This window comes from Peromyscus maniculatus, chromosome 1 (assembly GCF_049852395.1).
Source record: "Peromyscus maniculatus bairdii isolate BWxNUB_F1_BW_parent chromosome 1, HU_Pman_BW_mat_3.1, whole genome shotgun sequence".
In the NCBI taxonomy this organism is placed as follows: domain Eukaryota; kingdom Metazoa; phylum Chordata; class Mammalia; order Rodentia; family Cricetidae; genus Peromyscus; species Peromyscus maniculatus.
In genome coordinates, this window is record NC_134852.1 from 28,682,489 (window position 1) to 28,707,676 (window position 25,188).

The 25,188-nt window shown below is 40.6% G+C and overlaps 1 pseudogene; it reads right to left on the reverse strand.

Annotated features, from left to right (window-relative positions):
* Positions 1–7,476: 7,476 nt before the first annotated feature.
* The window catches only part of LOC102917641 (MHC class I-like protein MILL1), a 45,288-nt pseudogene continuing 27,576 nt past the window's right edge, over positions 7,477–25,188 (reverse strand).

A 25,188-nucleotide genomic window follows, 5' to 3' on the forward strand; every position in this document is an offset into this window, starting at 1 on the left:
ACCAGTGAGACATCTCCCACAATAGGTTCATACCACCTACTCTTTCCCAAAACATTCCACCTACTGGGTTATGAAGCTTTCAAATACATGAGCTTACAGCCACCATTTTCATTTAAACAACCACACTTGGTATGTCTGCTTCCACAGTGTGCCTGCACCCTTTGCTACCTCAACAGTTGGCTCAGATTCTACTTCTACACTTATGTGTAGATATGCTCAGCATTTAAGAAATGTTTTGCTCAAAACTATACTACATAGTTAGCCTGAACTAGATTCTCTACTGTCTCTGTACTCCTCTTTGAGGCTAAAGATACCTACCAGCACTCAAGACTGGAAGAGTTCAAGAACCAGAGCCTGAGTTCCTTGAAGACCTCCATTTATTCTAAAGAAGCAATTGTCTATCCCTCCCTTTTGTTAGTCTCCCCCTTTATCTCTTTATTCTCATCCTGTGTCAGTTACTTCTCAACTCCTTAAGGTTGAAAATTCAGTCTGTGAGCACAGCTTCTTCACCACCAATCTTCAGGTACTGAATAAACTTTGTTTTCCGAAAACTTCTCTACAAGATATCAGTTTTGTCATGATCTTTAGAATCCACATTTTGTAATAATACAAGAAACATCAAAGGGAGAGCCTCAGGGAGAAAGTGAAAAGGCACTAGGTGGCAATTTAATTAGAGATAAAGAAAGAAAAATGGTGGAAAGCTAGTACTGTTGTAGACTCTATTAGAATGTTCTTAGAAAATGCATAAAAATAATGAACAATGTGCATTAATGGACAGACAACCTTTAAAAACATAGCTGTCTCCCACCAGAAAGACAATTTTAGCAACCTTCTATTCTCTCTCTCTCTCTCTCTCTCTCTCTCTCTCTCTCTCTCTCTCTCTCTCTCCCTCCCTCTCTCTCTCTCTCTCTCCCTCTCTCTCTCTCTCTCTCTCTCTCTCTCTCTCTCTCTCTCTCACACACACACACACACACACACACACTCAGCAAAATTTGAAACATGCTAAAGGATCGGGATTAAATGTAAAAATTGAAATGAAGAAAATGAGGACTGCAGAACCAGTTCAGAGTTGAAGAGCACTGGATACTCTTACAGAGGACCCATATTCAATTCCCAGAATCCATTATAGACACACACATATATATGTATGAACTTCCAAAGAATAAATTAAAAATATGCTGTGGATATACAGATGGAACAAGCAGAGAGGAGAATTCTGGGAAGAGGAAGGCTAAGTCAGGAGTCACCAGCCAGACACAGAGGAAACAAGATGTGAAGGCACAACTGAGAAAAGGTACCAAGCCACAAGGCTAAACATAGATAAGAATTATGGGTTAATTTAAGTGTAAGAGCTAGTCAATAGTTAGCCTGAGCTAATGGCTGAGCATTTGATTAATATGAGCAGCTGTAGGACTGACTGGCAGGTGAGAGAGATTTGTCCTAACCATGGGCCAGGTGGGACACAGGAAAACTTCAGCTACAAATGGCACCAGAACATGGAGCATAAATTTCCACCTAAAACCTGAGAAAGCTTTTTTAAAAAAGATTCTAAAATGGAGCTAAAACCAGCTCCCTAGTTGTCTCTCTCAAGTTAGCCTCAGCCTGCATGCTTGACCTACTCCATGGTGGGTTTGTGGCATTCGGGCTTGATCTACAGCATAGCAGGAATGAGGCATCTGCAAGCTGCACATTACACTGCATGGTGGATTTAGCCTTTGCTAGGACAGGGGGAAAAGAGGTTTCTGGGCTACACGCTGCTTTGATAGAAGCATAGACTCACTGCTACTGAGAGTTGATGATATGCATGGCTTTCAGACTCAGAGCTGGCAGGTAATGCACCACCGCCATGTTGGAAAGCTGAGGTGGGTAGAGAATGCTACAGTTTAAAGCAATAGATAAATAGTTTACAATGTGTGTAAAAAATGTACATAGGCTTGAAATATTTTTTAAAAAAGTAATATATGCAGTTATATAAATAAATAGATAGTTTTTTAAAAATGAAGTCTGTAAAGAAATAATAAAGTAATATAAAAAACAAGCCACGTAAAGATGGGTATCACACAGAAAATCTGGATTGTGTTGTCCTAGGGATTTTTAACTGCAGAAAGACATTTGATTGTAAAGGCTGCTCAGTTAAACCAATATGTATATTTTAAAGATACCTTGACTTCAAAATTTGGATCTAAGAATATGTTGCTTTGGAAAGGAAGCTCTGCTTTTGTTTCCACAGAAAGCAAGAGGCTATGGATTTGTTCTAGATTAAGATACATCAGGTTTGACCAACCAAGACCCCTTGAAAGGTCTCCGATGACACCATGGCCCAGATGATCCAACATCTAGAATGGTTTCAAGGCAACTGGCTCAGACAATACAGCCTCATGGACTACTCCATAATCCTAAAATTTTCTTTGTGTCCCCATAAGAATACAGCACCTTCATCCAGCAGGAAGCAGTATGAGAAGCTATGCCCAATTTCCAAATATATCAAGCTGGCTTTGGAGATGGAATTGACTCACTCCTTCTCTAAATCCAAGCATACTGCTAAAACAAAATGTTGAGAGATTCTTCTGTCCCATATCAGAAGAGTTCTCTGGTGTGTGACAGAGGAAAACCCATATTTTTATTTAAAACAGGTTGATTATAAATGTGATCTCTTTCTAAAGAAGAAAAGGGGATAGTATAGATATGACAGGATGAAAGAGTAGATTAATGAACTTACTTTTAAAGAGAAACAACTTGTTTAGAAATGTTTTACATTGGTATGGATTTTAGTTTATTAATACAAGTTTAAACTTAATTTTGTTATACTGTATATATATTTCTACTCTTGTTTGAGGTATTATGCTTATGTAACTCATTTAGATTGGAATGGATAATTAAAAATACAGATTAATAATTAGTCTCCTATGACAGTCAAACTTTTGGTCATGTTAAGTTTTCTAGGTATACATAGATATAATTCAATTAGGTAGGTAATCTTTAAATCCTTCAAAGACCTACAGAAAATGGCATTTAAAATGTTTTTAAAATTTAGACTTTCTGGACAGTGAGACGTGTCTGCTCCTGGCAGCACTGATTTACTTCAGAGAGAAAGATGGGCACTGAAGGCACTCCATATGGAGTTTATCTTCTTCTTGGCAAAAATGCCATTTGGGCAAGAAACTGTACTTGCCTGGACTGCTTGACAAAATGATGTATCAACTGGACATACAGGACCCATAGGAAGGTGACCACTGAAATTTGCTTGGTGAAATGGTCCTTCAGGTTCCTGCTTTAGAGAGGAAGCTGCCAGACATTCTACAGGAGCAGAGAGAAGTGACTGAGAGACTCTAGGCCTGTGGGCTGAAGACAGATGCCCCAACTTTACACAGGAACTTCAGATGACTGTCCAGTCTACCAGCTGCCTCTGCCTACTCTTGTAAGACTCCCAAAAGTTGCTTTTGTTCTTCTTCCATTTCTCAGGTAATATTATATCCTTCTGAAGTCTTTGATGCAGTTGAAGACTAGATAGTTATAATTTCCTTAGTTATGATAAAAGATAAGTTATATATGAAACATTAGACTCACAAATATAGGATGGATAGGATATATTCTTTAATTTTGCCAAATACAAATAGACTAGATATTATAAATAAACTAGATATTGCAATTGTAATTCTTGCTTGATAATTATTTTGTTATATGTAATTTTACTATGTTAAAGTTAAAACTTTGCTTTTTGAAAAAAAAAGAAAAGGAGAAGTGCTGTGGATATCACTCTGTATAAGTAAAATGCTGATTAGCCAGTAGCCTGGAAGGAAGTATAGGCAGGACATATAGAGAGGAGAATTCTGGAAAGAGGAAGGTTGAGTCAGGAATCACCAGCCAGACACAGAGGAAACAAGATGTGAAGGCAGAACTAAGAAAAGGTACCAAGCCACAAGGCTAAACATAAATAAGAATTATGGGTTAATTTAAGTGTAAGAACTAGTCGTAGTAAGTATGAGCTAATGACTGAGCAGTTTTAATTAATATGACCCTCTGTGTGTTTACCTGGGTTCAAGCAGCTGCAGGACTGGCAGGTGAGAGAGATTTGTCCTGACCACGGGCCAGTTGGAACACAGGAAAACTTCAGTTACAAAAATATGTTTATACAACAAGTCATCATGGGTCATTCATTCTGAGAACAAAAAGTGAGAAGCTCTACTTCTGGCTAAGCAGCAGAACAAGGTCCAGATCATATAAGGTGAACAGAAGTGAGATCAATAGCCCTCTATGGAGTCAAAAACCAAGAGATAGAGGCTGGATCCCAGGGAAATTTTCATTCATTTTGCAGGTGAGTGGCTTCTGAGTCATCTCCAAAATTCATTTTTTCCACAATGGATCTCTGTTGTTTTCTTGTTTTTTTTTCCAAACTCAGCTGAAAGTAGCAGCCCCACCCAGGATTCCATGATCTAGACATCCTGTCTGAAAATGCAGGATAGTCCATCCCAGTTGCCCATGCATCTCAGGCTGCATCATGAGACTCAGCAAAACTAGAGGTTGCTGGTTTGGTTAGTGCCTGGCTAGCTCTAAACAATCATGTCTCAAAAGACACATGTTCCAAAAATTCTAACTTTTACCCATGTCTGTGACAATTTGACACACTTCCAGTGGTTTATCATATTACATTTTATCATGTGCATTCCGTGCATGTTGCTTACTTAGTTTTACCTAACATTCTTCTGTTTTTAAATTAAGTTTTGAGTATCTCATATATTTTGATCATACTCACCTCATATCTAAACTCCTCTGAGATCCATCCCACATCCCTACCTACCCAACTTTGTGTCCTGTTTTTAAAAAGACATCAAGTGCATTTTGTGCTGCTTATATACTCTTGGATGTGAGGCCATCCACTTGAGTGGGGTTTACTTACCAGGAGATAGACCTTTAAATGAAACTGGCTCTCCCTCTCCCATCAGCTATCAATTGCCTATAGCTCCTCAGCCAGGGTGTGATATCATGCCCACATTCCCTCTCCATACTGAGATTTCATCTGACTTGAGCTTATGTAGATCTTGTTTGCTTTTACCCTTCTGGTCAGAGAGATCCTGAGTCTCCTTAGGAAGGAAGTCACCAGGTACTTCTGCCTCCAGGACACCTCACTGACCTCTAGCACCCTCCCTAACTTCACACTCAGTCTTACAAACTTCCGCATAACATTTTGGAGAAAGATCCAAGGTCACATTTTACCTATCGAGCTCATTGGTGTAGCCAGAGTGTAAGCTTGTTTTAAAAAACAACTTAGGTCAACCATGGGTTCTGCCAATGAAGGGACTTTTAAGGATCTGGACATCCACAGGCCACCTCAGCATCTGGGGTCTTTGCAAACACACTCTGAGCACTGGGGACCTGCATCTCTTCATCCAAGTGACTTATATTCCCACTCAGGGACCATGTTCTATTTGAATGCCATGTATCCAAGAACACAGGAGCAAGACAAAGTGGAACTGATTTATTATAAAAAGGACACAAAGTTGGGTGGGTACAGATGGGGCTTGGATCCAGGAAAAATTGGAGGAAGGGATGAATATGGTCAAAATACATTGTATAGAATTCTTAAAGAACTAATAAAATGAAAAATAAATGCAATTATAGTACCTATCTAGCTTATTTTGTTTGGCATAATATCCTCAATATTTATTATGGAGTAAAACTAGAATGTCTTTCCTTCTTATGGATAATATACCACATACAGATTGACCACATTTCACTTTTGCATTCTTCCAATGATAGACACTTGGGTTTCTTCCACTGTGGACTATTATATACTATTATGGGCATAAATACCTGAGTATCTATTGAGTTGCGATTTTCAATTTTATTGGCAATATGTCCACAATTGCAATTGCTGAGTCACATGAGAATTCCATTTAACTTTTTTGAGGAATTGCCACATTTCCTTCAGCAGCAGCTAAGCATTGTTACATCCCAGTAGCAATGCACACACCTTTCAATTTCAACAACTCTTTTCAATTGATTTTCTTTTTGTCATAACCATTCTAGTTGAATGTGAAGTCCTTAGAGCTTTACTTTCCTTGGGATCAGTAGGTTGGGTATATTTTCTCAGGTTATTGATTACTTGTCTATATTCATTGTATTAATATCTATTTGAATCTTTTAATTTTACTTTAGATGGCTTCTATTGTTGATTTTTAGAAGCTATGTTCTGGGCATTAATTACTTATATGATTTTTATTTTTGAGACAGGGACTCACTATGTAGTGGACTGGAACTCACTATTTAGACCAGGCTGGCCTCCAACAAGCAGAAATTGGCCTGCTGAGATTAGGAGGTGGCCAGCCTCTGCATTTGTGATGGATAATGAAACTCCATTTTATGTTAGGCATCCATCTAGGTACTTGGTACCCAGTAGCCATTTGTCTGACTGCAGTCCCTGGAGGATAAGTTTCCAGTTACACTGACTCAGTGGCCTCCACCGAACTATGTACAGCCATGACTATCTACTTGTTATGATATGACTAACTGCTTTTTTGGCTTCTGTAACTTGTTTAAATAGATACCCAAAAATTGTTTTGAGTTGCCTTAACTACTTAACTTGGCAGAGCACACAAGTTTATGCTCATTTGCATAGATATTGAAGATCTGGTGGGTTTTGCCAAAAAAAAAAAAAAAGCCCTTCCCCATACCCTTCCTTCATGACAGGTGTGAGATTTGGCTTTAAGGCTATTGTCCTACTAGCAGCTAATCAATAAATCATTCAATTATAATTAGATTGAGTCTATGGTTTCCTAGTCTGTGGATTATCTTTCTAAACAAGTGTTTTATACCATGTGATCATGGGGTTCAAGGCACATTTCCATGCACATAAAACAAGGGACTGTTTTTCACTCAAAAAGACAACCGCCCTAACTAAAGGGGTTTTTAAGCACATTCCAGAAACTTGACGCTAGATGGCAATAGAACACCAAACCACAATGAAATGATAGTAGATGGGCAACTACAAAAGTGCACACAACCTCGACATCTATTAGCAAACAAGTATCTGGCGTTGCCTCATTGTCCACATTATTTTGTTTTGACATGACGATCTCGGGGCAGTGGCTGCAGGGCAGCTGAGATGGAGGTGGCTCATGGTTCTTTGTGTATCTGGATTTTGTCTCTGAGGCACAACTCGCGGTTTTACTGTCCTGTTCTCTCCATTAAGGAGTCTTGAGACCACTCACCATCACTGAACAAGTCTGCATCACTGAGCATTGTGATGCAGGAAGGCGGGTGCTACCAAAAGCCCTTTCACACCTGCATCTTGGGCTACTGTTGCTTAGCACTCGAGACTCCACCCGCTTTGCTCCTCATCAGCCAATAGCTGAGCTACAGATGGAATGTTCCAGAGTGGACACCGGGCTAGAATGTGCACAGGGACAGTAAGGCATGGCTCCACGTGGGAGACTCTGCTTCCGTGTTTGTGAAGCCGAGGGCCTTGAGTCGTTCGCTTCACCGGGGAGTGACTGTGCAGTGTCCTATTCGAATAGTAGCTTTATCCATGAGGAATGAGCCAGGCTGCCTCCTGTCATCCTCCTGTGTCCCAGCGCTAAAAACATGGGAAGGTGGAGTCCAAACTGTTCACTTTAGAGTATGCCATCCAAATACAGATGATAAACTCCATGGTCACTGTTGAAGCTCCTAGGAAAACTTAACCTTCGCACTCAAAACAGGACAAATCACCCTGCCTAAAGGGCTTTTTTTTTTTTTAGCTGCATTCCAGAAATTTGTCGCTAGATGGCAATAGAACACTGATCAGAAAGGAGTGAAAGCAGATTGCCAACTACAAGAGTGTAAGCATGTGTACAACCTGGACATGAATTGACAAGTTTCTGATGTTAACTTTATTGTCGACTACTGCATTTGACTTGACTATTTAGGGGCTGTTGCTGCCAGGCAGCTGCATTGGAGAGATTATCCAGATCTTTCACATATCTGGATCTTGTCTCTGGGGCTCCAGTCACTGATTTGCTGTCTGGTTCCCTCCAGCACAGAGTACAGAGACTCCATTGTGCATCACTGAGCAAGTCCGTTTCGCTAAGCCACACCCTCACTGTGGTGTTGAAAGGTGGGCCATATAGAGCCCAATCTCACAAAAGGAGTCTCCTTGTTGGCCAGCACTTGAGAGTCTACATACCTAGCTCCTCACCAGTCGTTTACTGAACTGCAGACAGAAACATCTACAGTGGACGCAGGGCTAAAATGTGCTCAGGTACTTTGTGTACAAGGCCCCACTTGTGTGGCTCAGCCTCCTTGTCTATAAAGAAACAGATGCGAGGGTGATTCGCTTTATCCGGGAGTGTGTCTTCAGTGTCCTGAAAGATCATTAATTTTAGCCACTCTGTAACCCAAGGTCTGTAACTCTTGCAGCACTTCCTCAATAGCCCTTTTACAATCCATTTTCCTGGGAAACATCTGGTGAACGGACAAGAGGTTAGCATTTAGTGTCTCATCAAACAGCTTTAAGGAATTTTTAAACATTTTGGGAAATCTGGTCTATGTAAGTTGCCCACTGAACCACCCTTTGAGAATGTCCATTTAAAAGCAAAGATGAGCCCTTCCCTTGCCCCCTCACTAAGAAAACATTCCCCCCCCCCCCCCGTGACACCATTGAAAACCAAAGACATAAGCACACCCTGAATCAATTGGGAAGAGCACAGACTGGACCAAGAGCCTGGATTAGACCAAGAGCTCCCATTAGACCCAAAGTATCAACTGGACCAAAAGAGGCTCCCTCAGAAATAGGCAGCAGTTTCGTGGAGTGGAGAAAGAGATGGATAGACACCAGTGCAAAAATACAGTCAACAAAATGAAGACTAATATGGCACCAAGACCTGAACATCCCAAAGCAGGAGAATCAGAATAAATAGACCTTTAAAATGACCTTAAGAAGATAATACAGGCTTTTAAAGAGGAAATGAAAACTACCCTTAAAGAATTTGAAGAAAAGAAAAAAATAGGAAGAATTCAATAACTCCCTTAAAGAAAGCCAAGAAAAAGCAATTAAGCAAATGTTTGAAAAAGTCCAACATTTGAAAATTGTAATAGAGGCAATAAAGAAGACACAAACTGAGGGACTGCCGGAAATGGAAATTCTGAGTAAACAAACAGGAACTACAGATGCAAGCATAAGCAAAGAATGCAAGAGATGGAAGAGAGAATCTCTAGCATTGAAGATAAAATAGAGGAAATAGATTCATCAGTCAAAGAAAACACTAACACTGAAAAAGTCATAACACAAAACATCCAGGAAATCTGGATGAAAAGACCAAACCATGAAAAGACCAAACCTAAGAATAATCAGGATAGAAGAAGGAGAAAATTACCAACTCAAAGGCACAGAAAATATATTCAACAAAATTATAGAAGAAAACTATCCCAACATAAAGAAGAAAATGTCTATGAAGGTACAAGAAGCTTATAGAACACCAAATAGACTGGATCCAAAAAAAGGCCCCTCACCACATAATAATCAAATGTTTATACATACAGAATAAAGAAAAATATAAAGAGCTGCAAAGGAAAAAGGCCAAGTAACATCTAAAGGCAGACCCATCAGAATAACACCTGACTTCTCAATGGAGACTCTAAAAGCCAGAAAAAGGTCCTGGACAGATGTTATGCAGACACTAAGAGATAATGGATGCCAACCCAGACTATTATATCCAACAAAACTGTCAATCACCATAGATGGGATAAACAAAATATTCCATGATAAAACAAAATTTAAACAATACCTATCCACAAATCCAGCCCAACAGAAAGCACTAGAAGGAAGTTAGATACAACCATGAAATTACAGGCAATAGATAATCTCACACCAAAAAATACCAAATAAGAGAAACACAACACTACAAACAAAAAATAACAGGAATTAACAATCACTTGTCATTAATATCCATCAATACCAATAGTCTCAATTCACCTGTAAAAAGACACAGGCTGGCAGAATGGATAAGAAAACAGGATCCATCCTTCTGCTGCATACAAGAAACACACTTCAACTTTGTAGACAGACACTACCTCAGAGTACAAGGCTGGGAAAAGACTTTCCAATCAAATGGATTTAAGAAGCAAGCTGGTGTAGCTATCCTAATATCTAATAAAATAGACTTCAAAATAAAATTAATTGGAAGAGATTGGGAAGGACATTACATATTTATCACGGGGAAAAAATGACAAGATAAAGTCACAATTCTGAAGATTTTGCCTCAAATAAAAGAGCACTCACAGAAATCATCAAATAGAAGTATACAATATTGACAGGAGGTAGTACATTTATAATTTATAACCCCAAATGTATTTATAAATTAGAAATGGAAAGATCTACAAATGAAATTATGAAGGTTCACCAAAGTCATTTAATCTGTCAGTTTCTCATTCATTTTTATGTCTTAATAATATTCTATTGTATGAAAAGCCACATTTTATTTCTCTCCAGTATTTGATAGCTATTTGAGTTGTTTTAACTTTTTTACTATTAGCAACACACTGCTGTAAACCTTCATGTACATGTTTCATAGATGCACATTTTCAGTAGTTTGATGATTTCTGTGTCAAATATTATATGGAAATGTTTCCAAGTATTTTCTGTATTAACTGTGAATGAATAGAACAAAATAAATTGCCTGTGATGGAAAAAAAAGAAATATAGTAACCATAAAAAAAAGAGCACTCACATTTGTAAAAGAAACATACTAAAGCTTAAATCACACATCAAACCCCAGATACTAGAAGTGGGACATTTCAACACATCATTCTCATTTCTGGATAGATCTGCCAGATTGAAACTTAAAAGAGACATAAGGGACCTAATAGAAGTTATGACTCAAATGGACTTAATAGATATCTACAGAACATTCCATCTTAACACGAAAGAATATATCTTCTTCTCAGCAACCCACGGAACCTTCTCTAACATTGACCACGTGCTTGGTCACAAAAAAAATCTCAACAGATTAAAAAGGAAAGTAACTTCCTGTATTTTATTGGACAACCATGGCTTAAAGTTAGATTTCAACAACAACAAAATTTACAGAAAGCCTACAGTCTCATGGAAATTGAACAATGCCCAAATGTATCACCAATGGGTCAAGGAAAAAATTAAGAAAGAAATTAAATATTTTCTAGAATTCAATGAAAATGAAAGTACAACATACCCAAACTTATGGGACACTATGAAAGCAGTGCTAAGAGGAAAATTCATAGCACTAAATGCCCACATAAAGAAGATGGAGAACTCTCACAATAGTGATTTAACAGCACACCTGAAAACTCTAGAACAAAAAGAAGCAAACTCACTCAGAAGGAATCTATGCAAGGAAATAATCAAATTGGCTAAAATAAATGAAATAGAAACAAAGAAAACAATACAATGAATCAACAAAACACAGAGTTGGTTCTTTGAGAAAATCAACACGATAGATAAGCCCTTATCCAAACTAACCGAAAGTCAGAAAGAGAGCATCCAAATCAACAAAATCAGAAATGAAAAGAGAGACATAACAACAGACATTGAGGAAATCCAGAGAATCATCAGGTCATACTTCAAAAACCTGTACTCCACAAAATTGGAAAATGTGAAAGAAATGGACAATTTTCTGTATACCACATACCAAAGTTAAATCAAGACCAGATAAACTATTTAAATAGGTCAAAAACCCTTAAGGAAATAGAAACAGTAATTAAAAGTCTCCCAACAAAAAAAGCCCAGGACCAGATGGCTTCACAGCAGAATTCTACCAGAATTTCAAAGAAGAGCTAATTCCAAAACTCTTCAAATTGTTCCACACAATAGAAACAGAAGGAACATTGCCAAACTCTTTTTATGAAGCTACAGTTACCCTAATACCAAAACCACACAAAGATGCAACAAAGAAAGAGAATTACAGACCAATCTCCCTCATGAACATTGATGCAAAAATACTCAACAAAATACTGGCAAACAGAATCCAAGAACATATCAAAAAAATTATCCACCATGATCAAGTAAGCTTCATCCCAGGGATACAAGAATGTTTCAACATATGTAAATCTGTCAATGTAATACACCGTATAAATAAACTGAAAGAAAAAAAAACACATAATCATCTCATTAGATGCTGAAAAGGACTTTAACAAAACCAACACCCATTCATGATAAAGGTCTAGAGAGATCAGGAATACAAGGAATACATACCTAAACATAATAAAGGTAATTCACAGCAAGCCAACAGCCAACATCAAATTAAATGGAGAGAAACTCAAAGCTATTCCACTAAAATCAGGAACAAGACAAGGCTGTCCACTCTCCCCATATTTATTCAATATAGTACTTGAAGTTCTAGCTAGAACAATAAGACAAGAAAAGGAGATCAAATGTATAGAAATTGGAAAGAAAGAAGTCAAACTTTCCCTATTTGCAGACAATATAATACTGTGTACATAAGTGATCCCAAAAATTCTACCAGAGAACTCCTACAGTTGATATATTCCTTCAATAATGTGGCAGGATACAAGATTAACTCAAAAAAATCAGTGTCCCTCCTATATACACATGATAAAAGGGCTGAGAAAGAAATCAGAGAAACATCACCCTTTACAATAGCCACAAATAATATAAAACACCTTGGGGTAACTCTAAGCAAGTGAAGGACCTGTATGACAAGAATTTAAGTCTCTGAAAAAAGAAATTGAAGAAGATATCATAAAATGGAAAGATCTCCCATGCTCATGCATAGATAAGGTAAACACAATAAAAATGGCAATTTTACCACAAGCAATCTACAGATTCAATGCAATCTCCATCAAAATCCCAATACAATTCTTCACAGACCTAGAAAGAGCAATACACAACTTCATATGGAAAAGCAAAAAACCTAGGATAGCTAAAAGAATCTTGTACAATAAAGTAACCTCTGGATGCATCATGATCCCTGACTTCAAGCTCTACTATAGAGCTGTAGTAATAAAAACAGCTTGGTATTGGCATTACTGACATGTGGACCAAGGAAATTGCATTGAAGACCTTGACATTAATCCACACACCTATGAACACCCAATTTTTGACAAAGAAGCCAAAACTGTACAATGGGGGAAAAAGTATCTTCAACAAATGGTGCTGGCATAACTGGATGTCAACATGTAGAATATTGCAAATAGATCCATATCTGTCACCATGCACAAAACTTAAGTCCAAGTGGGTCAAAGACCTCAACATAAATCCAGTTACTCTAAAGCTGATACAAGAGAAAGTAGGAAGTAGTCTTGAACACATTGATACCAGAGATCACTTCCTAAATATAACACCAGTAGTGCAGATACTGAGAGCAACAATTAATCAATGGGACCTCTTAAAACCGAGTTTTTGTAGGGCAAAGGACACAGTCAATAAGACAAAATGACAGCCTACAGAATGGGAAAATATCTTCACCTACCCCACATCTGACAAAGGGATGATCTCCAGAATATATAAAGAACTCAAGAATTTAGACATCAAAATAGCTAACAATCCAATTAATAAACAAGCTATAGAGCTAAGCAGAGAATTCTCAACTAAAGCCTCTCAAATGGCTGAAAGATATTTAAGGAACTGCTCAACATTCTTAGTCGTCAAGGAAATGCAAATCAAAACAACTGATATACGATCATATACCTGTCAGAATGGCTAAGATCAAAAACACTGAAGACATGTAATGTCCTTCTTGATCTCTTTTGATTGATTTTAGTTTGAAGTCTATTTTTTTGGATATCAGGATGGCTACCCCTGCATGTTTCTTAAGACCATTTGACTGGAAAGTCTTTTCCCAGCCTTTTATTCTTAGGTAGTGTCTGTCTTTGAATTTGAGATGTGTTTCTTGTATGCAGCAGAAAGATGGGTCCTGCTTTCATATCGATTCTGTAAGTCTATGTCTTTTTATAGGTGAATTAAGTCCGTTGATATTAAGGGATATTAATGACCAGTGATTCTTTATCCCTGTTATTTTTGGTGGTAGTGTGTGTGTACTTCCCTTCTTTGGGGTTTACTGTTGGGGCTTTATCTATTGCCTGTGTTTTTGAGTTTGTATCTGACTTCCTTCGGTTGGAATTTTCCTTCTAGTGCTTTCTGTAGGGCTGGGTTTGTGGATAGGTATTGTTTAAATCTGGCTTTGTCTTCGAATTTCTTCTTCCTTCCGTCTATGATGATTGAAAGTTTTGCTGGGTATATTAGTCTGGGCTGACATCCATGGTCTCTTAGTGTCTGCATTACATCTGTCCAGGTCCTTCTGGCTTTCAAAGTCTCCATTGAGAAATCGGGTGTTATTCTGATGGATTTGCCTTTATAGGTCACTTGGCCTTTTTCCTTGGCTGCTCTTAATATTCTTTCTTTATTCTGTACATTTAGTTGTTTAATTATTATGTGTCGAGGGGACTTTTTTGGGGGGTCTAGTCTGTTTGGTGTTCTATAAGCTTCTTGTATCTTCATAGGCATTTCCTTCTTTAAGTTGGGAAAGTTTTCTTCTATAATTTTGTTGAATATATTTTCTGTGCCTTTGAGTTGGTATTCTTCACCTTCTTCTATCCCTATAATTCGTAGGTTTGGTCTTTTCATGGTGTCCCAAACTTCTTGGACATTTTGGTTCATGACTTTGTTGGCTTTAGTGTTTTTTTTTTTTTTCTGACCGATGAATCTATCTCCCCCAAGATCCAGCTATACCACTCCTGGGCATATACCCAAGAAATGCTCAATCATACCACAAGAGCACTTGCTCAGCTATGTTCATATCAGCATTGTTTGTAATAGCCAAAACCTGGAAACAACCTAGATGCCCTTCAACTGAAGAATGGATAAATCAATTGTGGCATATCTACACAATGGAATACTACTCAGCAGAGAAAAACAATGACATCATACGGTTTGCAGGCAAATGGATGGATCTAGAAAAAATCATCCTGAGTGAGGTAACCCAGACTCAGAAAGACAAATATGGTATGTACTCACTCATAGGAAGATGCTAGATGTGGAACAAAGATGACTGGACTGCTACCCACATCACCAGTGAGGCTACCTGGAAAACGGGACCCCAAAAAAGACACACAGAAATGGATGAGATCTACATGAACAGCCTGGTCATGAGTGTGAACAATGAAGAGCAATGGTCGAGGGAAAGAGAGTGGGTGATCCTAGCTGGATCAAGAAAAGAGTGGGAGAACAAGGAATAGGAGACCATGGTAAATGAAGACCACATGAGAAGGGGAGGAAGCAGAGAGCTAGGGAGGCCCATGGAGATCCACAAAGATATCCCCACAAAAGTCTGCTGGCAATGGTCGAGAGACGGCAGGAACTGACCTACTCTGGTGATGGGATGGCCAGACACCCTGATAGTTGTGCCATAAACCCCATCCAAGGACTGAGGAATCTGGATGCAGACATCCACGGCTGGGCCCCTGGTGGAGCATTGGGAGTCTAATTAGTGAGAAAGAAGAGGGTTTATATGAGAATTGTTGAAGCCAAGGTTGGATAAAGCACCGGGACAAATAACCAAATGAATGGAAGCACAGGATCTATGAACCAAAGGCTGAGGGGCCCCCAACTGGATCAGGCCCCCTGAATGGGTGAGACAGTCATTTGGCTTGATCTGTTTGGGAGGCAGCTGTGCGTTGGTGCCGGGTCCTGGGCTCGTTGCATGAGTTGGCTGTTTGAATCCTGGGACTTATGCAGGGACGCTTGGCTTGTTCTGGGAGGGGGGGACTGGACCTGCCTGGACTGAGTCTACCAGATCAACCCCGGTCCTCGGGGGAGACCTTGATCTGGAGGACATGGGAATGGGGGGTGGGCTGGGGGAGGGGGGAGGGGGGCGAGAGGGGGAGAACAGGGGAATCTGTGGCTATTATGTTGAACTGAATGGTGTTGTAAAATAAATTAAAAATAAACCACTGAAGACAGCTTATGTTGGAGAGAATGTGGAGCAAGGGGAACATTCCTTCACTGTTGGTGGGAATGCAAACTTGTACAGCCACTTTGGAAATCAGTATGGCAGTTTCTCAGAAAATTGGGAATCAATCTTCCTCAAGACACTGCTGTACCACTCTTGGACATATACCCAAGGAATGCTCAGTCATAACACAAGGACACATGCTCAACTAGGTTCATAGCAGCATTATTTGTAATAGCCAGAATGTGAAAACAACCTAGATGCCCCTCAACTGAAGAACAGATAAAGAAAATGTGGTACATATACACAATGGCGTACTACTCAGCAGAGAAAAACAATGACACCTCATGAGGTTTTCAGGCAAATGGATGTAACTAGAAAATATCATCCTTAGTGAGGTAAGCCAGACTCAGAAGGACAAACATGGTATGTACTCACTCATAAGTGGATACTAGATATAAAGCAAAGGATAACTAGACTGCTACCCACAGCTCCAAGGAGACTAGCTAGTAAGAAGGACCCTAGGAAGGACGCATGGATTGCCCAGTGATGGAGAAATGGATGAGATCTACATGAGCAAACTTGGGGTGGGGAGGTAGTGCAGGGCAAGGGACAGGGGAATGAGAGCTTAGAGGAGTGGGGGGAAACAGAGTAGGAGAAAAAGGAAAGAGATACCATGATAAATGAAGATACCATGGGAATAGGGAGAAGCAGAGTGCTAGGGATGTTCCCAGGAATACACAAGGATGACTCCACCATAGACTGCTGGTAACAGTTGAGAGCATGCCTGAACTAGCCTACTCTGGTGATCGAATGGCTAAATACCCTAACTGTCATGATAGAACCCTCATCCAGTGACTGATGGAAGCAGATACAGAAATCCATGGCCAGGTCCCAAGAACAGCTCCAGGAGTCCAGTCAATGAGAGAAAGGAGGATTTCTATAAGCAAGAGTTATTGAGACCATGATTGGAAAATGTACAGAGATAAGTAGCCAAACTTGTGGAAATACATGAACTACAGACCAATAACTGAGGAGCCCCCATGGTACTGGACTAGGCCCTCTGGATAAGTGAGACAGTTGTTTAACTTGAACTGTTTAGGGGACCCCAAGCAATGGGATCGAGACCTGTCTCTAGTGCATGACCTGGCTTTCTTGAGCCTAGTGCCTATGGTGAGACACTTTGCATAGCCTTGGTGCAGGGAGAAGGGGCTTGGACCTGCCTCAACTGAATGTACCAGGCTCTGCTGACTCACCATGGGAGACCTTACCTTGGAGGAAGTGGGAATGGGGTTGTTGGGGGAAAGGCTGGGGGGGCAGGAGGAGGAAGGACATGGGAAGCTGTGGTTCATATATAAAATGAATAGAAAAATCTATTAATAAAAAATACATGGAAAAAAAGAAAATATTCAATAAATAAACTTCACCAGGAGAGTCACATAAAAATTTAAAAAATAAAAGCAAAGATGAATGGACTCACTTCTGCCAAAGAGAGGCTGAAGAATGCATCTTTCAGGTCCAAGACACCATATACCTATTTCTCTGGAGGGATCAAGCTCATGAGAATCAGCAGTCTCAGGTTTATTCATAGGCAGGAGAGGTGTATTTCAGCATGATAATCAGGGAGCCAGCATACCTGTCTCTGTAAGCCAGACAATATGAACTGCAATTTCTGTATTTGTTTCCAGGGCCATTAGGTATTGTTTAATCTGGATGGAATAACTGAACTAGTTAGTAGAACAACCAATCTACAAGAGAGTCTAACTGTAACTTTTGATTGGAGGAAGGACTTTGAGCTAGGAGATTTTCTTTTGATAGAGTATTAGATACCAAAATTTTACTAGATATCTGTAAGTCCAAATCAGTCTCATCATCAAAGAAGGTGAAGGTGGCTTTCAGTTTATACAAAAGTTCTTGTCCCAATCAGTTGTCTACTGTTAAACATAGTTTTAGCTACTCACAGCTGAGACCTACTTAAACTTTAAAATTTTTCTAACTTTTTTGAGGGAGAGTTTCTCTACATATTCCTGGCTGTCCAAGAACTCACTCTGTACATCAGCCTGGCCTCAAACTCAGACATCCACCTGCCTTGGCCTCCTGAGCACACAGATTAAAGGTGTGCACCACTGCTGCCTGCCTAATTTTTCTAAATATATATATATCTTTGGCTAACTTGATGAAAAATCTGCTTTTAACAGCACTTTTAGTTCTATAAGAGGACCTAGGGAAAAGTGTTTAAAGTCTCTTTGGCCAATGTTGGACAAGGTAAAATCTGTTCTGTCCAGTCTGCATTTCTCAGTAGCCAAATCCCCATCTCCTGTTCCTCCTGCAGGCCTTGGGGTAGTTTCCTACTTTTTTCACAGAAACGTAGTTTTTAGGTTTTCCAATTATACAGATCATTGGCAGAAAAGAAAAAACAGGAAAGAGCAAGGAATAAAATTTCCTCTTCTCCCCTTCCCTGAGACTGCTTAGAGCATATACAGGGGAGCAGAAGGAATAAGAACCTCAAGGAACTATTTCTTCTTATCTGTGTGATTCTGCTTAGACAGCAGGGGTCTCTGGACAAGAGTCTTAACACTTACCACCTCCACACAGGGGCCCAGGTCAACCCTGACACTGAGCGACAGACAAGGGACTAACTAATGTGAGCACTCTGAGAGTGTGACAGGGTATTTTTTGTTTGTTTGTTTGTTTGTTTCTCTGGGCTCTGTATCAGACCCAAAAGAACTTGGATCCCAAACAAGAGGGCACAAGTCTTAAGCTAGGATAGACTCACAACAGAGAAAAACACTCATCAATACAGGGAAACAAAACTGATAGAAATACACAAAATAGCACACGTGCTCACACGCGCGCGCGCACACACACACACACAGACAGAGACAGAGACAGAGACAGACAGACAGGGAGACAGACTGAGAGACAGGAAGACAGGAAGAGAGAGAGGAGAAAGAGAGAATGAAGGCAACCAGGGGTATCCACCACACATTCATATACCTGAAAAGACAGGGGAATCCAGTGACATTTCACAAACATTCATGACACTGGATCATCTGCCACAAATGACCTCTCTTATGTGTCCAAACATAAGGTGCCTTAACCAGACTTAGCTCCAAAAATGGCAGACCAGGCAGCATTCTAATTTGTCTTTTGGGGTGGAGGTGTCAGATTCCTCCAAAGCATTTGCCTGAGATTCATCAAAGGGAGTCTTGGGGACCTGAAACTCAGATTGTAACCCACAAAGAAGCTCCTAGATCACCACACACTTCCCAGGTCCAAGGGACTCTGAGACCCCTAGTGTCTCCAGGCCTGATCTCTGAGGATCAAGTGGGACCTCCAAAAATGTTGTGGAGTATTGGCCAGAGAAAATCACTCAAACATAAGTTTAAGACAATAGAAAGTCTTCATTAGCTAGATAGCCACTACACTGAGGGCCTCAGATTCTATCCAGTGTAGCACCAAGCCTTTCTCAAGGTGAAGCTTTAAGGACAAAAACTATGGACTCTGGTGGATTAGGTCTTGTTTTCATTGTGGCAGGTAAATTTTACTGTATGAATGACACTTCTATCATGGAGGCAATTATGCTAAGATCTGAGCACTTAAGAAGGTCTGGGGGCCCTGTTATAATAGTTGTGACAAACATGATATATCTATCACTGTACAATTACAAACAAATTATAAATTTAGAGTAGGTGGCAATGTACTTTGAGGACATTTTTTAGTATCTCAAACAAATACAACAACCTTAGATTTTCTGTTAATTGACATTAGATCACATGGTAAGAAAATTGAGAAAGAAAGCACAAATATTTGTATGAATGCATTCTTAAAATTTGACAGAAATATATCTCTTTTTTGCAACTGGTTACATGGTGTAGCTATTTAGAATTACCATGCCACAACCTGTGTTTTCCAATACTGACTCAAGGTAGAATAGAGAACCACCCCAGAAAGTGGAGCAAAATTGGGCCAGTAAGGAGTGTCATACCTTTGGATGGTGACTTTTATTGTGGATAGTGGAAGATTATCAAAAGAAGACAGAGCATAAAAAATGCAGCCCTCTATGCCATTCCACAGAGGAAAGCATTTCAACTCTTTTACAGCTTATCCCACTCCAAAACATTGTGCATAACTCTACTGAAAAAAAAAAGTGATTTGAACAGAAAAAGTAAACTACAAACTAAGTCATATGTACAGGACCCACAGAGGAAAAAGAAGCAAAGTGCGTGTGCACACACACACACACACACACACACACACACACACACACACACACACTAGCATATCCTGTCTCCTCTCAGTTATTAATCATGTGGTAATGACCTCAATGAGAATAATGTGGAAGAACATCTGAAAAATTCAAATGAATTTTTCATTTTTTCTAAATAATTTTTAACAGCCTATATTCAGGTTAGATTTTAATGTAACATTAAAAACATTCAAACAAAAACCCACCAAGAACATGAATAGCCAAGACAATATGTCTCATAGAAAACAGCAATTCTACTTCTCCAAGAAAAGCAACTTAGCTGACACACAAGACATGGACTTCGGAATTGCTGTTATAAATACGTTCAAGGGACTCAGAGGATATGGCTAAATTCTGGAATGAAGGACCACAGAAACACACAGCTGAATGAAATAAGAAAAACAATTTCAGATACAGAAATAGAATTTAATACAGACAGAATCTTTGAAGAAAAGTCTAGCTGGAATAAAAATCAAAATGAAAAGCTCAGGAAGTAAAATAAAATGTTCAGAAGAAAGCCTCACCAACAAATTGGATAAAGTGGAAGGGAGGGGGATGTGATACAATTGGAAAATAACTTTTTAAAAGGTAGAAAAGAAAGTATCAAGGCTCAAAGACAGTGTTAACGAAATCAGTCACTTACTCCCAGAAAATGTTGATGTCCATGGCCTGCATTGCCACCTGTAGCAAGCTTTTTTGTCTGACTATCTTTGGATCACCAGCTCCCAAGTAATAATATGGAGACTTCTTATCATGTATAATAATAAGCTTAACCTTAGCTTAGGCTGTGTTCCAACTAGCTCTTATAACTCAAATTAACATTCTTCCATTAATCTGTTCTGCCATGTGGTTCAATTAACTTTCCTCTGTATGGTGTCCAAATTGTTTCACACCTTGTTGGTGAATTCCATGCACCTAGATTCCTCCTCTTCTTCCACTCTCTCCCTGAAAATCCCACCTATTCTTTCCTGCATATCTATTGGCCAGTCAGGTCTTCATTAAACCAATCAGAAAGCCGCTTAACAAAGACACATCTTCACAGTATACAGAACATTTGTCCCACAACATTTCACTCTCTTTGTCTAAATAAAAAGGAAAGGTTTTAACTCTAACACAGTACAACTATATACAATAAGAACAATTATGAAGTAAGAATTAAACTTAAGCCTGGACCCCATCCCTGGGCACCAGCCACTGCAGGGAGGCCTGCACAGCTTGGCGCTGGGTTCTGGCCACCGGACAGCTCCCCTTCTAGCCCCACCGGGAGGGATCCCCTTTTCCAAGCCCCCCGACAGCCCCTGCAGTCTCCGCGCCCTGCCCCCACGCCCATCTGCCCGAGACCCCAGCCACTTCCTGAGACTTAGAGACCGGCCCCCAGCTCCCAGCCTGCCCCCGACTTCCCTTCTGGACCAGAGGTGAGTCCCCGGGTCCACCCGGACCCCATCCCTGGGCACCAGCCACTCCAGGGAGGCCTGCACAGCTTGGCGCCAGGTTCTGGCCACCGGGCAGCTCCCCTTCTAGCCCCACCGGGAGGGATCCCCTTTTCCAAGCCCCCAGCAGCCCCTGCAGTCTCCGCGCCCTGCCCCCACGCCCATCTGCCCGAGACCCCAGCCACTTCCTGAGACTTAGAGACCGGCCCCCAACTCCCAGCCTGCCCCCAACTTCCCTTCTGGACCAGAGGTGAGTACCCGGGTCCAGCCCGGACCCCATCCCTGGGCACCAGCCACTGCGGGGAGGCCTGCACAGCTTGGCGCCGGGTTCTGGCCACTGGGCAGCTCCCCTTCTAGCCCCACTGGGAGGGATCCCCTTTTCCAGCCCCCACGGAAGCCCCTGCAATCTCCACGCCCTGCTCCCACGCCCATCTGCCCAAGACCCCAGCCACTTCCTGAGACTTAGAGACCGGCCCCCAGCTCCCAGCCTGTCCCCGACTGCCATTCTGGACCAGAGCTTGCCCCTGACTTCCCTTCTGGACCAAAGAGTTGGACAAGAGAACTCCCTTTTGGACAAGAGAGTCTTCCTGAGTCTGTCAGCTCTTTGTGAAACAAGTACACTGATAAGACCAAGAAGGAACCACAAGGAGATGGGCAGACGTCAAGGCAGAACTACATACAGCAAAATGAAGAGCAATACAGCATCACCAGAACCTAGCTCGCCTCCAACATCTAGACCTGAACACCAAAAATTGGAAGAAGCAGAAGAAAGTAGCCTTATGAGTAACTTCATGAAGAAGGTAGAGGCTTGTGTAGAGGAAAAGACAAGAAAATTGGAAGAACGATGTAAACAACTAGAGGAAAGGGCAAACACATTAGAAGAAAACTGCTGTGGGACGGTCTGTATGTCAAATCTGTTGCTCTGATTGGTCAATAAATAAAACACTGATTGGCCAGTGGCCAGGCAGGAAGTAGGTGGGACAAGGAGAGAGGAGAATTCTGGGAAGCAGAAGGCTGAGTCAGAGAGACACTGCCAGCTGCCGCTATGACCAGCAGCATGTGAAGACGCCGGTAAGCCACCAGCCACGTGGCAAGGTATAGATTTATGGAAATGGATTAATTTAAGCTATAAGAACAGTTAGCAAGAAGCCTGCCACGGCCATACAGTTTATATGCAATATAAGTCTCTGTGTTTACTTGGTTGGGTCTGAGCAGCTGTGGGACTGGCGGGTGACAAAGATTTGTCCTGACTGTGGGCAAGGCAGGAAAACTCTAGCTACAAATGGCGCCCAACGTGTTGGCAAGAGTTTCTACCTAAAACCTGAGAAAAGATTCTAAAACGGAACTAAAAACAGCTTCCTAATTGTCTCTCTCAAATGAGCAGCAGTTGCCGGTTTGAGTTACTGGCGGGTTCCTAGCGTGTGCGCTTAACCTGCAGTATGGCGGGAATGAGGCCTCTGCAAGTGGCACATTAAGCTGCGTGATAGATTTAGCCTTTGCTAGTACAAAACAAAAAAAGAGGTTTCTGGGCTACACACTGCTTGGATAAAAACATAGACCCACGATGGCTCCCAGAGCTGGTGGAAAATGTACCACCGCCATGTTGGGAAGCTGAAGGGGGTGGAGCCAGCAGCCACAGAGCCATTTCAGGCTTAAAAGGCTGCAGTTTAAAGCAATAGGCTCAAGGTAATATAAAAAATAAGCCACATAAAGATGGCCACCACACAGAGAATCTGGATTATGTTCTCTTTGATATTCATAACTGAAGAGAAACATTTGATTGCAAAAGCTGTTGAGTTATGCCAAAATGTGTATTTTAAAGGTACCTTAACTTCAAAATTTGGATGTAAGGATATGTTGCTTTGGAAAGGAGGCTCTGCTTTTGTTTCTACAGAAAGCCAGAGGCTATGGATTTGTTCCAGATTAAGATACATCAGGTTTGACCAGCCAAGACCACCTGAAAGGTCTCCGATGACACCAAGGCCCAGATGATCCAACATCCAGAATCATTTCAAGGCAACTGGCTCAGATGATACAGTCTCATGGACTACTCCATGATCCTAAAATTTTCTTTGTGTCCCCATAAGATACAGCGCCCCCCTCCAGCAGGAAGTAGTAAGAGAAGCTACGCCCAAATTCCCAAATATACCAAACTGACTTTGGAGATGTGTAAAAGTTAAAACCTTCCTTTTAAAAAAAAAGAAAGGGGAAGTGCTGTGGGACGGTCTGTATGTCAAATCTGTTGCTCTGATTGGTCAATAAATAAAACACTGATTGGCCAGTGGCCAGGCAGGAAGTAGGTGGGACAAGGAGAGAGGAGAATTCTGGGAAGCAGAAGGCTGAGTCAGAGAGACACTGCCAGCTGCCGCTATGACCAGCAGCATGTGAAGACGCCGGTAAGCCACCAGCCACGTGGCAAGGTATAGATTTATGGAAATGGATTAATTTAAGCTATAAGAACAGTTAGCAAGAAGCCTGCCACGGCCATACAGTTTATATGCAATATAAGTCTCTGTGTTTACTTGGTTGGGTCTGAGCAGCTGTGGGACTGGCGGGTGACAAAGATTTGTCCTGACTGTGGGCAAGGCAGGAAAACTCTAGCTACAGAAAACAATAAAGCCCTCCAAGAAAACAATAAAGTCCTGGAAGAAAACATTAAAGTCCTGGAAGAAAACAATAAAGCACTGAAAGAAAATCATGAAAAAGCAATGAAACAAACAAAGGAAACAGTCCAAGAACTGAAAGGGGAAATTGAAAAAATAAAAAAGACACAAACAGAGGGAATGCTGGAAATAGAAAACCTGAGTAAAAGATCAGGAACTTCGGATGCAAGTATAACCAACAGAATGCAAGAGATGGAAGAGAGGATTTCTGGCATTGAAGATACAGTAGAAGAAATAGTTCCATCAGTCGAAGGAAACACTAAAGCCAACAAAGTCATGAACCAAAATGTCCAAGAAATCTGGGACACCATAAAAAGACCAAACTTACGAATTATAGGGATAGAAGAAGGTGAAGAATACCAACTCAAAGGCACAGAAAATATATTCAACAAAATTATAGAAGAAAACTTTCCCAACTTAAAGAAGGAAATGCCTATGAAGATACAAGAAGCCTATAGAACACCAAACAGACTAGACCCCCCAAAAAAGTCACCTCGACACATAATAATTAAACAACTAAATGTACAGAATAAAGAAAGAATATTAAGAGCAGCCAAGGAAAAAGGCCAAGTGACCTATAAAGGCAAATCCATCAGAATAACACCCGATTTCTCAATGGAGACTTTGAAAGCCAGAAGGACCTGGACAGATGTAATGCAGACACTAAGAGACCATGGATGTCAGCCCAGACTAATATACCCAGCAAAACTTTCAATCATCATAGACGGAAGGAAGAAGAAATTCGAAGACAAAGCCAGATTTAAACAATACCTATCCACAAACCCAGCCCTACAGAAAGCACTAGAAGGAAAATTCCAACCGAGGGAAGTCAGATACACACTTGAAAACACAGGCAATAGATAAAGCCACAACAGTAAACCCCAAAGAAGAGAAGTACACACACTCTACCACCAAAAATAACAGGGATG